General features: G+C 38.4%; 1 long non-coding RNA gene across 1 annotated transcript in view; it reads left to right on the forward strand.

The window, feature by feature from the left end:
• The window catches only part of LOC110260706, a 79,458-nt gene that overhangs the window by 27,644 nt on the left and 39,184 nt on the right, over positions 1-12,630 (forward strand). Inside the window, exon 3 of the long non-coding RNA XR_002344044.1 lies at positions 7,950-8,106. This is a non-coding gene — a long non-coding RNA (uncharacterized LOC110260706). The remainder of the gene's footprint in view (positions 1-7,949; positions 8,107-12,630) is intronic.

A 12,630-nucleotide genomic window follows, 5' to 3' on the forward strand; every position in this document is an offset into this window, starting at 1 on the left:
CTTTATTAAAGGAACATTGTTTGCAGGCTCATCTTTTCTTCGAGAACATAAGTTCTTTAAGGTCACTGTCTTAGTTTGGATTGCCCTGGAAGCCCAGTAGGAAAGATTTGAATGCAGATAGTTGTTTTTCCTCCCCTTCTTCCCCCTGGGGGGAGGTGCAGGGAACACTGAGAAGAAAGAAAAGTAGTAGCAGAAAAGGGAGGAAGCCAATATAATGTCTATTATTGAGTTATAGTTGGCTACTCACATGTCTCAGTCTTATGCTCCTCCAGTGTCAAGGGAGCTGAGTATTTATAACCCTTCTGTTACTCAGCGGTTGAGGGCTGCTGGTGGAGGGGACGGTGGTGGCTAGAGGCATGGGAAAGTGAAAGAGGCATAGGGAGATGTTTATTTTTTGGCATTTCTGGCTTGCTGTGCCCTGTAGAGTATCTTTCTAGAAGATTTTCTCAGGCTCAGAGGAGTACATACTAGTGAAATTCAGACTCTATGGCTATGGGGGATGAAGCTGACAATTGTTGTTGAGGCGTGAGTTACATTATTCATTCTTATATTTCCCCTGACATGCCCTGTGCCTGGTACAAAGTATGTGGTCAGTTGTTGTTCTTTATATTTCTTAAACATGAGACCAGGCCTAGCTTTGTGGTCCTTGGGTCCTGGGGTCTGAGACTCCCAGCAGGCTGGGGAAAATGACTGTGCTGTGGCTCTGGTCATCTCTTGCTTCTGGAAGAGAGGCTGGAGAGGGCCAAGCATACTCAGACCCGGTTCTTAGAGATTAATGTAATACTTGGTTTCCCTGATAAGCTTTAAATTAAAGTTGGAAATTGCCTGGTGCAATTCACAAAGGTGCATACCCTAGAAGGGAGAAAAAAAAATTCTGATTACAGTTTTATTTGCTGACACTCCTTAACAATTTATGTTTGAGTGCTATTTTACTAATTAATGGCTGCTCTAGAAATGCCGTGTGTCAGCAATGAATCACTTACTTTCGTTGCTCTTCAATGGTATATGGATAATGAACAAGGACAAGTCATATAATGAAAGCTGAAAATAGCCCAGCCAGGGGACAGAGGCCTGTCAATGGGAAAAGATATTATATTTGCTTGGGTCCATACCAGGCTTTTAAAAGTTAAACTAGTTAAAGCATTAAGAGGGAACTTTATTGACATATGTAACCCAATAACCAAGGGACAGAGGACAAGTAGTGTTAGCTTCAGGGACATTCAGAATTGGGAAGTAGAACACCAGACAGATTCCCATTTGCCAGCTCACATCTCTGCCTCTGTTTCCCTCATTCACTCACACCAGCTTTTACAGGGATTTGGGGCCATGTCTGTTGGGTGGCTTTGGCCTCATAACTAACATCTCTGTGCCAGAAAGGAGAGGGCCCTTCTTCCTTACACAAGCTTGAAATACTTCAAGGCAAGATTAACAGGCCATGAGAATAGAGTGGCCAAGGCAGTGGACTTCAGTCTTAAGAGCCTTGTCAGCTGAAGGGAGTAGTGTCCTTGTGGGTGAACAAGACAAAAGATTGTAAACTATAAACTGCAGCACACAGAGATATGTGATTGAAAGTCCAGGTGAATAGTCTAGATCAAAACTACCATTGTAACTCAGAGAAGGGGAAGAGAATGGTTCAGGTAGTTGAGGTGGTGGGATTGAGCTGGAATCTGATTAATGGGCAGTTAGGATAGAAAAGGGCATTTTTCCCTAAGTGATGCTAAATGAATAGGGCATGGTTTAGGATTGAATGCAGGGCCCTGGGGAGACTTGTCTAGCAGGAGCAAAGCTGGTCTGGTTGGGAGAAGAAAATGTAGAAGGGAGAGAAGGACAGCTATGAATATCAGGCAGGAAAATCACAATAGAATACTGAGTGAGATAGCAATATGATAATCTTGGCAAATTCTTAAATAGCACTTACTCTGGGTCAGGGACTATATTAAGTGCTTTATATAATAAGTTATTTAGTCCTCACAAGAACCCTATAAGTACAATTGTTTTCTTTTGGCAGAGGAGGAAACTGAGGCACAGGTCTTCTGTGATCAAGGTCTTATAGATACTGAGGGGTAGCCTCGCTCCAAAGCTTGGCATTTAAAGGCAATACACCTTTAGTGGAATTCCCGTTGTGGCGCAGTGGTTAATGAATCTGACTGGGAACCATGAGGTTGCGGGTTTGATCCCTGTCCTTGCTCAGTGGGTTGAGAATCTGGCGTTACTGTGAGGTGTGGTGTAGGTCGCAGACGTGGCTTGGATCCCACGTTGCTGTGGCTGTGGTGTAGACTGACAGCTACAGCTCCGATTAGACCCCTAGCCTGGGAACCTCCGTATGCCGCAGGAACAGCCCTAGGAAAGGCAAAAAAAGACTAAAAAAAAAAAAAAAAAAAAAAAAAAAAGGTAATACACCTTAACCTAAAGCTTAATAACACCTGATATTTGAATAGAGTTTGGCACACTGCAAAACACTTTTGTTTACGTGAATTCATTTGAGTTTCATAATAGTCCTGTGAATTCAGTAGAACAGGTGTTTATTTCTATCCTATTTTATTTTTGAGACCATTAAATCACATCTCTCACATTCCAACCACTCCCAAAATTTACAGGGCTGGATAGTGGTTGGACTCAGACTAGAGTTCAGAGCTTCTGAGTCTGATTGTATTTTTTTTTTTTTTTTTGCCTCATTGCTTGAATATTAGTGTATTGCTGGTGGATGACTTTGTCATGCAGGCTTGGGAAGGAACCAAAGGTGTACAAATGATTCAGGAGGCTGTTGCGGACATTGAAGGGAGGGGGGTAAGATTCTGAGTTGCAGTAATTCCGTGTACTTTCCAAATCAGAAAGAGGGCATTTTGTCATTTGATGAAATGCAGTGTTTATACCTCAATTAAAAAATTATGGGAAAAATTAAACTCATTGTCTTATTTCCTGAAAAAGCAAAACTAATCATATGTAGATTTTTACTAAGGAAAAATCATTTAAATATTGAGATTGCCTACTTAAATAATTAAGCATTGTAAACCTACATTTAAATTCCATAACTGTGAAAAATATGAAAAGTATTCTTGTTTTTAAAAAAATTTTATTATAGTTGATTTACAATGTTCTGTCAATTTATGCTGTACAGTATAAAGCAACCCAGTTATATGTATGTATACATTACTTTTCTCACATTATCCTCCATCGTGCTCCATCACAAGTGATTAGATATAGTTCCCTGTGTTATACAGCAGGATCTCATTGTTTACCCACTCTAAATGCAATAGTTTGCATCTACTAATCCCAAGCTCCCAGTCCATGCCACTCCCTCCCCTACTCCCTTGGCAACCATAAGTCTGTTCTCCATGTGCACGGGTTTCTTTCTTTTCTGTGGATAGGTTCATTTGTGCCATACATGAGATTCCAGATAGAAGTGATATCATATGGTATTTGTCTTTCTTTCTGACTTACTTCACTCAGTATGAGAATCTCTAATTCCATCCACTTTGTTGCAAATGGCATTATTTTGTTGTGTTTTGTGGCTGAGTAGTATTCCATTGCGTATATGTCATAATCCACATCATCTTAATCAATTCATCTGTTGATGGACATTTGAGTTGTTTCCATGTCTTGGCTATTGTGAATAGAGCTGAAATGAACATAGGGGTGCAAGTAATGTATTTTTCTCAATGAAAGTTTTGTCAGGATATATGCCCAAGAGTGGGATTGCTGGATCATATGGTAGTTCTATATTTAGTTTTCTGAAGTATCTCCATACTGTTTTCCACAGTGGTTGTACCAATTTACACTCCCACCAACAGTGTAGGAGGGTTCCCTTTTCTCCACATCTTCGTGAGAATTTGTTATTTGCAGACAAATGATGGCCATTCTGACTGATGTGAAGTGGTATCTCATTGTAGTTTTGATTTTCATTTCTCTAATAATTAGTGATGTTGAGCATTTTTTCTTGTGCCTGTTGGCCATCTGTATGTCTTCTTTGGAGAAATGTCTGTTAAGGTTTTCTGCCCATTTTTTAATTGGGTTGTTTGTTTTTTTTTACTGTTGAGTTGTATGAATTGTTTGTATATTTTAGAGATTAAGCCTTGTTTGTTGCCTCATTTACAAATATTTTTTCCCATTATGCAGGCTATTTTATGGTTTCCTTTGCTGTGCAAAAGCTTGTACGTTTGATTGGGACCCATTCATTTAAAAAAATAGTTTTTATTTCCGTTGTCTTGGGAGACTGCCCAAAGAAACATTTGTAGAGTTGATGTCAAAGAATATTTTGCCTGTGTTCTCTTCTAGGAGTTTGATGGTGTCTTGTCTTACATTTAAGTCTTTAAGCCATTTTGAGTTTATTTTTGTGCATGGTATGAGGGTATCTTCTGGTTTCATTGATTTACATGCAGCTATCTGTTTCTCCCAGCACCACTTGCTGAAGAAACTGTCTCCCCCCCCCCCACATTTTCTATTCCTCCCTCTGTTGAAGGTATATTGACCATAGGTGTCTGGGTTTATTTCTGGGTTCTCTATTCTGTTCCATTAGTCTGTATGTCTGTTTTTGTACCAGTACCATACTGTCTTGATTACTGTAGCTTTGTAATATTGTCTGAAGTCTGGGAGTTATTCCCCCTACTTGGTTTTTGTTACCAGGTTTGCTTTGGCTATTCTGGGTCTTTTATTGTTCTATATAAATTTTTTGATTGTTCTAGTTGTGTGAAAAATGTCGTGGTAATTTCATAAGGATTTCATTGAATCCATAGATTGCTTTGGGTAGTATAGCCATTTTAACAATATTAATTCTTCCAATGCAGGAACATGGACTATCTTTCCATTTCTTTGAATCCTCTTTAATTTCCTTGAATAATGTTTTATAGTTCTCAGCATATAAGCCTTTCATCTCTTTAGTCAGGTTTATTCCTAGGTATTTTGATTTTCAAGGGTATTATATTTTATATTCCTTTCCTAATATTTCATTTTTAGTATACAGAAATGCAACTGATTTGTGAATGTTAATCTTGTGTACTGCTACTTTTCTGAATTCATTGATTAGATCAGGTAGTTTTTATGTGGACTCCTTAGGATTTTCTGTATATAGTATCATGTCATCTGCGTAGAGTGACAATTTTACCTCTTCCAATTTGGATACCTTTTATTTTTTTTGTTTGTCTCATTGCTGGACTTTCAGTACTATATTGAATAAAAGTGATGAGAGTGGGCATCCTTGTCTTGTTCTAGATTTTAGTGGGAAAGATTTCAGCTATTCTCCATTGTATTATATTGACTGTGGGTTTGTCATAAATGGCTTTTATTATGGTAAGAAATGTTCCTTCTATACCCACTTTGGTAAGAGTTTTTATCATGAATGGATGTTGGACTTTGTCAAATGCTTTTTCTGCATCTGTTGAGATGATTGTGTAGTTTTTGACTTTTCTTTTGTTAATGTGGTGTATGACATTGATTGATTTGCATATGTCGAACCATCCTTGTGAACTTGGGATGAATCTCACTTGGTCATGGTGTATGATCTTTTTTATGTGTTGCTGGATTCAGTTGGCTAAAATTTTGTTGAGAATTTTTGCGTCTATATTCATCAAAGATACTAGCCTTAATTTTCTTTTTTGGTAGTGTCTTTGTCTGGTTTTTGGTATTAGGTTGATGTTGGCTTCATAGAATGTATTTGGGACTATTCCTTTAACCTTTTGGAAAATTTTAAGAAGGATGGGCATAAGTTCTTATTTGTATGTTTGGTAGAATTCACCTGTGAAGCCATCTGGTCCTGGACTTTTGTTTGTAGGGAGTGTTTTTATGACATATTCAATTTCATTTCTGGTGATTGGTCTGTTCAGTTGATCTATTTCTTCTTTATGCAGTTTTGTTAGGTTGTATGTCTCAAGTTGTCCATTTCTTCTAGATTATCAAATTTGTTGGCATAGTAGTATTCTCTTACTTTTTTGGTATTTCTGTAGTATCCTTTGAGTTTTCTCCTTTTTCATTTATTATTTTGTTTGAGTTATTTCTCTCCTCTTCTTGGTGAGTCTGGCCAGAGTTTTGTCAATTTTGTTTACCCTTTCTATTCTTGTTTTTAACTAAAGAAAAAAGATGATCTAAGAAGAAAAATGAGTAGCAAGAGGTGAGTCAAAAGGAAACATACGTGGAGAGAATAACATAGAGGAAATGACAGGAGGGAGGAAAAAAGAATAAATGAGGTTATATATGTGAAAAAATCTAGCACACAGTCTAACACACACTCTCATTCACATACGCTTTCATACATATATATACACACACACATATATATATATATATGTATTCAGTGTATTTTTTTCATCTTTTAGGGCCACACTCACAGCATATGGAAGTTCCCAGGCTAGGGGTTGAATTGGAGCTGCAGCTACAGGCCTGTGCCATAGCCACAGCAATGCCAGATCTGAGACTCATCTGTGATCTACACTATAGCTCATGGCAACACCTGATTCTTAACCCACTGAGCAAGGCCAGGGATAGAATCCACATCCTCACAGTTACTAGCTGGGTTCGTTACCACTGAGCCTTGAAGGGAACCCTATTCAGTATATTTTTTGATTAATCTTGGCCTGCAAAGTTAAAAGTAAATGATTTTTATGGTGTTGATTCCTCAGAGATCTTGTTTGCATCTTTGAATATTTATGAATCCAACTCTTAATATTATAGACAGAAGGAGCCAATAGGGTAGACATCTCCACATTTTAAGCATTGATTATTCACTCTATTCACTCACTTACTCACTCATTAATTGCGCAAACATCTCCCATTTGCCACATACTAACATTGGTTGTCCTTGTGCTTATAAAATTATCAGTCTCAGAGAAAACTTGAAGGGTGTAGCCCTATACACAATACTTCCTGATCTGTTATGTCATCAACAACCCATAGGCTACCATCTTTTCCAAATGATGGATAAGGAATCTGAGATTCAGACCTACAATTTGGGACTTGAACTTCTAAAGATCTGATGAGAGAAATATACTCTGATTTTGTATAGAATCAAGCCAGTAGCTGGAATGGAGCTCTTGTCTGCATATTCTCTACTCACGTGCCAAGGTTTGCCTAAAAGGATAGTAATGTCATATCCATTGTAATTCATTCTGTCATGGCCCAAGGCACCCATGAACTGGGTTGCTTTTTAGCCAGAAAAAAATGCTGACTTAAGCAAGAGCAACAGTAAATTTCGATATCATCCTTCAAAAATATGATGGTCTAACTTTATCCTATTCTTACAAATTTTCTTTTACATGATTTTTAGTTTTTTTTTTGGTCTCCAATTATCTCAAGACTGTGCCTTGTTGATAGAACTCTGTCTGATATTATACAAGTCTTTGGTACAAATGGAGTTTATTTTCTACATAATTTTGAGGCGCAAAATGCTACAATAACCTAAGAACATGTCAAAATACCTGGGAGCACAGGATATGAGAGGAGCCTCTAGTTTGTAGTTGTGACTCTGTGTCTCCACCCCTGGATCATTTTGCTGGTTTGATGTAGGAATATTAGATGAACTTACTTTTTCTGAGCCCTTCCGAGTTTCCAGTGGAACTATGCCGTTTCCTAACTTCAGTGGAAAGCCCTACATTGGCGCAGCCTGGAGCTAATCCTAAAGGTTCCTGTGACATTTGGAGATGCAGAATTTTCAACCTTCAAAGATACTGTGATTCTTGAATATCTAATTGAACTGCTGGAAACTACAGAGAGACTGCAGGACTGAGGAGTATCGATGGCTTTGATCATTTGCTGAGAATGTTAAATGAACTTGTTATGGTGCTTCTTTAGACATTTTTTTGGGAAACGTATCATTTAACGAATTGATTTAGGTAAACTTATTGAAGAATGCTACACTTTTCATTTGCTGAATTAAAGGATTGTTATACTTGCTTTCTTGGAACCAAATACTTTGATAGTCCAACTTATACCATGACCTTTTGCTCTGCCTACCCCCTCAGGTGGTTTCTCAAGAGTTTGAGTATGAAGAACTGCCTATACTTCAAATGACAAAATTACAGCTTCCTGGTAAAATGCCAGAGACAGTCCAGTGATGGCACACAGCACTGATACTCAATCAAATGAACTCTGGGAAGTAGTCTAGCCACATCCCAGTAGGTAAGAAAAACAAGCATGATTTCATTCAAGGAAACAAGAATCATTAACAGTGGAACTGATGACTTAGGATTGTAAAATTACTTTTTATCTGAAGAACTGGATTTGTAAGAGCAAATAAGTTAAGGAGCTGATAGGCTGAATTTTCTTTTGTTTTCCAATCAGAAGAGCAGCCCTTATCCCTCATCCATAATAGAAGAGAGAGGAAAGAAGATATGAATGATTTTCGGGTTTCACAAATGTTGACAGAATAGTCAAAATATAATGTGATGGGTCTTATGAACTCCAAGAACCAAGACATACATATATATATATTTTTTTCAGGCTAATATCATCCTATTTGCAAAATGGACAGACACTGCTTATTTTTGCAAGTAGTCAACTGAGCTAATGTGAGTGCCAGCTTCTTTGATGTTTCAGTTTTAAGAAAGTTGCATTAATGGAAAGCAATTATGGTAATTTGAATTAGGAATGGAATTATGGTAATTGAAAACTTCTGCAGTGACAGGTATTTGTGAGACCCCTGTGTTCTGGTGCAGTTCAGAACTGCTATTAAGCCCATGGTAATTAGCATTTCCCCCCTGAAATGGCTGAAAGAATAGGGGAACATAAAACAAAATTTGACAGTGTGAGGAGGGAACTGGCAACAACATCAGAACCTACAGTCAACACAAAGAAACACAAACACACTGATGGTCCTGGGCTTTTTAGAAATAGAGAAGCAGAAGAAAAGCCCAGCTTTGTTTGGGGCACTGGGGAGGCTAAGCATTTATATTGCAGGTCTGCAGTATAGGGTCGTTTGCAACAGAAAATGGAGCATAGACAGCCATTCTTGTTTTCTGGCTTTGTTTCCAAATCAAATTGTTGCAGACCTTGACATAGGCCCCTGTAATCCAGAAGATTAGAAAGCTATGACGAATGACCTGAATCACTCCATGATGTTCATGCAGCCAATCAACCAATGTTTATCAGTTGCCTACTATGTGCCAGCTATGTGCCGGGTGCTAAAGATGTAAATAAGACAAGATTCCTGCCCTCACAGAGATTTTCCAGTAATTTGTAAAAAAAAAATTGAGTCTATTTGCTTTCACCTTTAAGGCAGGGAAGCATTCTGTTAGATCCAGAGCTATGCTCCTGGCTTCCTTCATCTTAGAAGGATTAAAAATATTGTTTTAGTTCTTAATCCCTTAGACTTTGTTTCTATTCTTATGATTTCTCTTCAAGTCTCTAAGGATAGCAAAATAAGAGGATCTATGAATTAGTATATGCTTGGCTGCAAAGAAGAGAATACCAGACTGATAGTATGTATATCTAGTTTACTAATCTCACATAGTACGTGGGAAACTTCTAGAGTTAGTGTAGTAGGTCAATGGTATCACCAACTTCTGCTTTTCCTATCGACTTTTGTCTCTTCATTGATGATTTCTCCCTAACAGTAACACAATAGCTAACAAAGCTCTAAGCTAACATTTTTACATGGTAATGTTCTGAGAAAGAAGAAAGGGAACAAGAACAAAAAATACTTTTCTCTTTAAGGGGAGAAATCACTTCCAGGGGAAATTTTTTTCCCTCTCCAAACCACTAGGCGATTGCCACTTAGGTCTCATTGGCCAAAACTGGGTTGCATGTCTACTCTTAAAACTTGAATTGGCAAATAGGAATAGTATTGGCATGACAGTTTAGACAGACAGTTAATCCTTGTGCTTGGCTGGGTACATCTCCGTCTACCAAACTCCAGGTCTAGTCAGCAAGGAGGAGGAAACAAATCTCTGGTTGCACAGGCATCTCTGTGGAGACAGAGATGATGGAAAAGCCTGCAGATACTTTTCCTGTACATCTCTTTTTTTCCCCTCTGGGTCAAATGGTCTCTCAAATCTTTCTGTAGAAGTGCAATTGCTTCTGGGAATAGCACCACACCAAGTCCCTAATACCTCTGTCTGTTAGATAAACTTCAAAGAGAGAGTGGGATACCAGCAATTATGGGTATCTACAAATTTAAGGTGGAAATTACATAGAAATTTAAGATTGGGAATGCTGAGGATACATTTTCCCTTTGTAATAATTTTACCAACCTTCTCTTTAGAACTTGATGGCCTTGTTAAAAAAAAAAAAAAGTCATTCTATTGAACATCTGTAGAACACCACATCCTATGGGCATTTAATGCCTATAATAATCAGATGAGGTAAGACTGTCTTTATGAGTAAGGAAGATAGGTACGGAGAGATGAATAAGCTTGGGGGATTCAAACCCACCCAGGCCTGAACCAAAGTCCCCTTTTTATCCCTCACACCACATTTCCTCTCAAAGCCCAGGAGAGAGGTAAAGTCATTTGAATCTGAGGATGTGATTCACTAGGGTTTTTGGTCTGTTGTGAATTTCCTTGTTATTCAATGCTAATTTCTGCATAACATACCTCTCTGGACCAGCATGATTACAAACACTTTGGGAGAAAAATTTGAAACGTCACCTCTTAAATATCTGAGACTAAATACCACGAGATTCTTGTGGTAAGACACAGGCAGTTACTATTCTGACTCTAGGCAATGTCATTATTGCTGTCCCAACAGTGATTTATCTCATGTGAACCATGGGTAGGAGCGTTTACATTGAGTAGAGCTGTTTCAATAAAGAAAAAGGGAAGAAAGAGTGACCTATACATCCAGTAGAAATGGTTGTTTTGTGCTACTGTTTTAATGGGAGGAAATGATGGAAAATTGGGTGAAATCCCAGTTTACTCAAATGAGAAACTATGTCCTATTACATCAGCAAATACAAGTTTGTCTCTTTTCCCATCATTCCCAAGCAATCTCTGTTTATGGAATGCTTCATATAGACTTCAGTTCAGCAGAGGGTAATTGACCAAGTCCACTTCACCACAGTCCATGCTTGTCATTACCAGCAATCCCACGTTTCCTGCAAGAAATCTGAGGCGCAGTTCAGTTATGGGAGTCCCTCCTCGAAAGGACAAATGTTTTCTTGCTGCTGAACATTAGCCCATATTATAGATGTGATTGAAACTGTAGTGGCTCTCAGCATCTCAGAGAGCCCAAGAATGGGGTCTTTGATGACCTGATTTCTGCATCCTGATGACTTAATGCCAGATAGATGAGTTTGCATGTGTTCGACAGCCCCTGTCAGTAAAAGGGCCGTTTGCCAAAGAAGAGGCTATCCCTGTCTTACCTATTTCTGCTCAAACTGTTTAACAAGCAAACATACAAAAGATAGAAAAACCTTCTCTCAGTTTTTCAGGAAGGCCACTTGTTTTTCTCGAGTCCTTATAAGTAGAAAGCAGGATGAAACTTCACTGCACTGAGAAGAAAAATCTCATTTGGGAGTGTGAAAGAACAATTTGGAAATTATCTCCATAGTTCTAAGGTCTAGGAAAGAGAAATGACAATATTTTATTATAAAGCACTTTTAATTGAAGTAATTAGGAACAAGAATGCTAGAACTGGCTGAAAGATAGTCAGAAGGGAAATGGATTTCTGGTCAAGTTTGCTGAGCTTGGAGGCTCCTGATGAACTTTTGTAATAATAATTAACGCAATACTTCTGAGGCATTTTTTTTTAGCCTTACCAAAAATTATTTTTCTCTGCCTTGTTCTTCTTTCAGATGAAATAATAATGTTTAGCACTTAGCTGGCATCTTTCATTCCAATGGGTCCCCTGGTTCTTAAACAATTTTTCTATTTCTACATGTGTGAATATGTGTCTACCCAGAGTCATTTCAGCAATTGCCAAAAATTTCAGCAATCCCACTGGGTAGCATGTTGCAGCTGTTCAGTATTATCCAGTAAAGCTACATAGTGTTTGAGGGGAATAAAGTGGGGGAAAAAAAAGAAAAGAAAAAAATCCCAAAGTGAAAATCCAGTGTTGGGAGTTCTAGTTGTGGCTCAGCGGTAATGAACTAGTATCCATAAGGATGCAGGTTTGATCCCTGGCTCTGCTCAGTGGGTTAAGGATCTGGTGTTGCTGTGAGCTGTGGTGTAGGTCACAGGTGCAGCTCTTATCCAGTGTGGCTGTGGCTGTGGTGTAGGCTGGTAATTGCAGCCCTAATTCAACCCCTATCCTGGGAACTTCCATATGCCAAAGTTGTGGCCCTCAAAAAAAAAAACAAAAACAAAAACAAAAACCAAAAAACAAAATCCCAAAGTAAAACCCCCACAAAAAAACCTAATGCTAGTACTCTAGGAAGTACCTGCAAGGCAGAAATGTGTATATACACAAAATGATTTGCTCAGAATATATTATTCCTATTTCTAATATATGAACCATGAGCTAGCTGGGTACCAGGAGGGGACTGTGAAGTCGGTTTTAAAGTTCCCTTGAAATATGGTGCTGTCAGCAGGAGGATTTCTCAATGCTGCACTGGGGCAGCCATTCAGCACTGACACAAAGCAATGGCTGCCACTTCATTGATTTAGCAATATACTTCCTGTAGCATGCTGTGTTTTCCTTGGAGGTCTTACTCAAGGACTGGCTATTTCCGCTATTTAGGTTTTAGGAGCTGATAAGTAACTGTGATTA

This window comes from Sus scrofa, chromosome 5, assembly GCF_000003025.6.
Source record: "Sus scrofa isolate TJ Tabasco breed Duroc chromosome 5, Sscrofa11.1, whole genome shotgun sequence".
Classification (NCBI taxonomy): Eukaryota; Metazoa; Chordata; class Mammalia; order Artiodactyla; family Suidae; genus Sus; species Sus scrofa.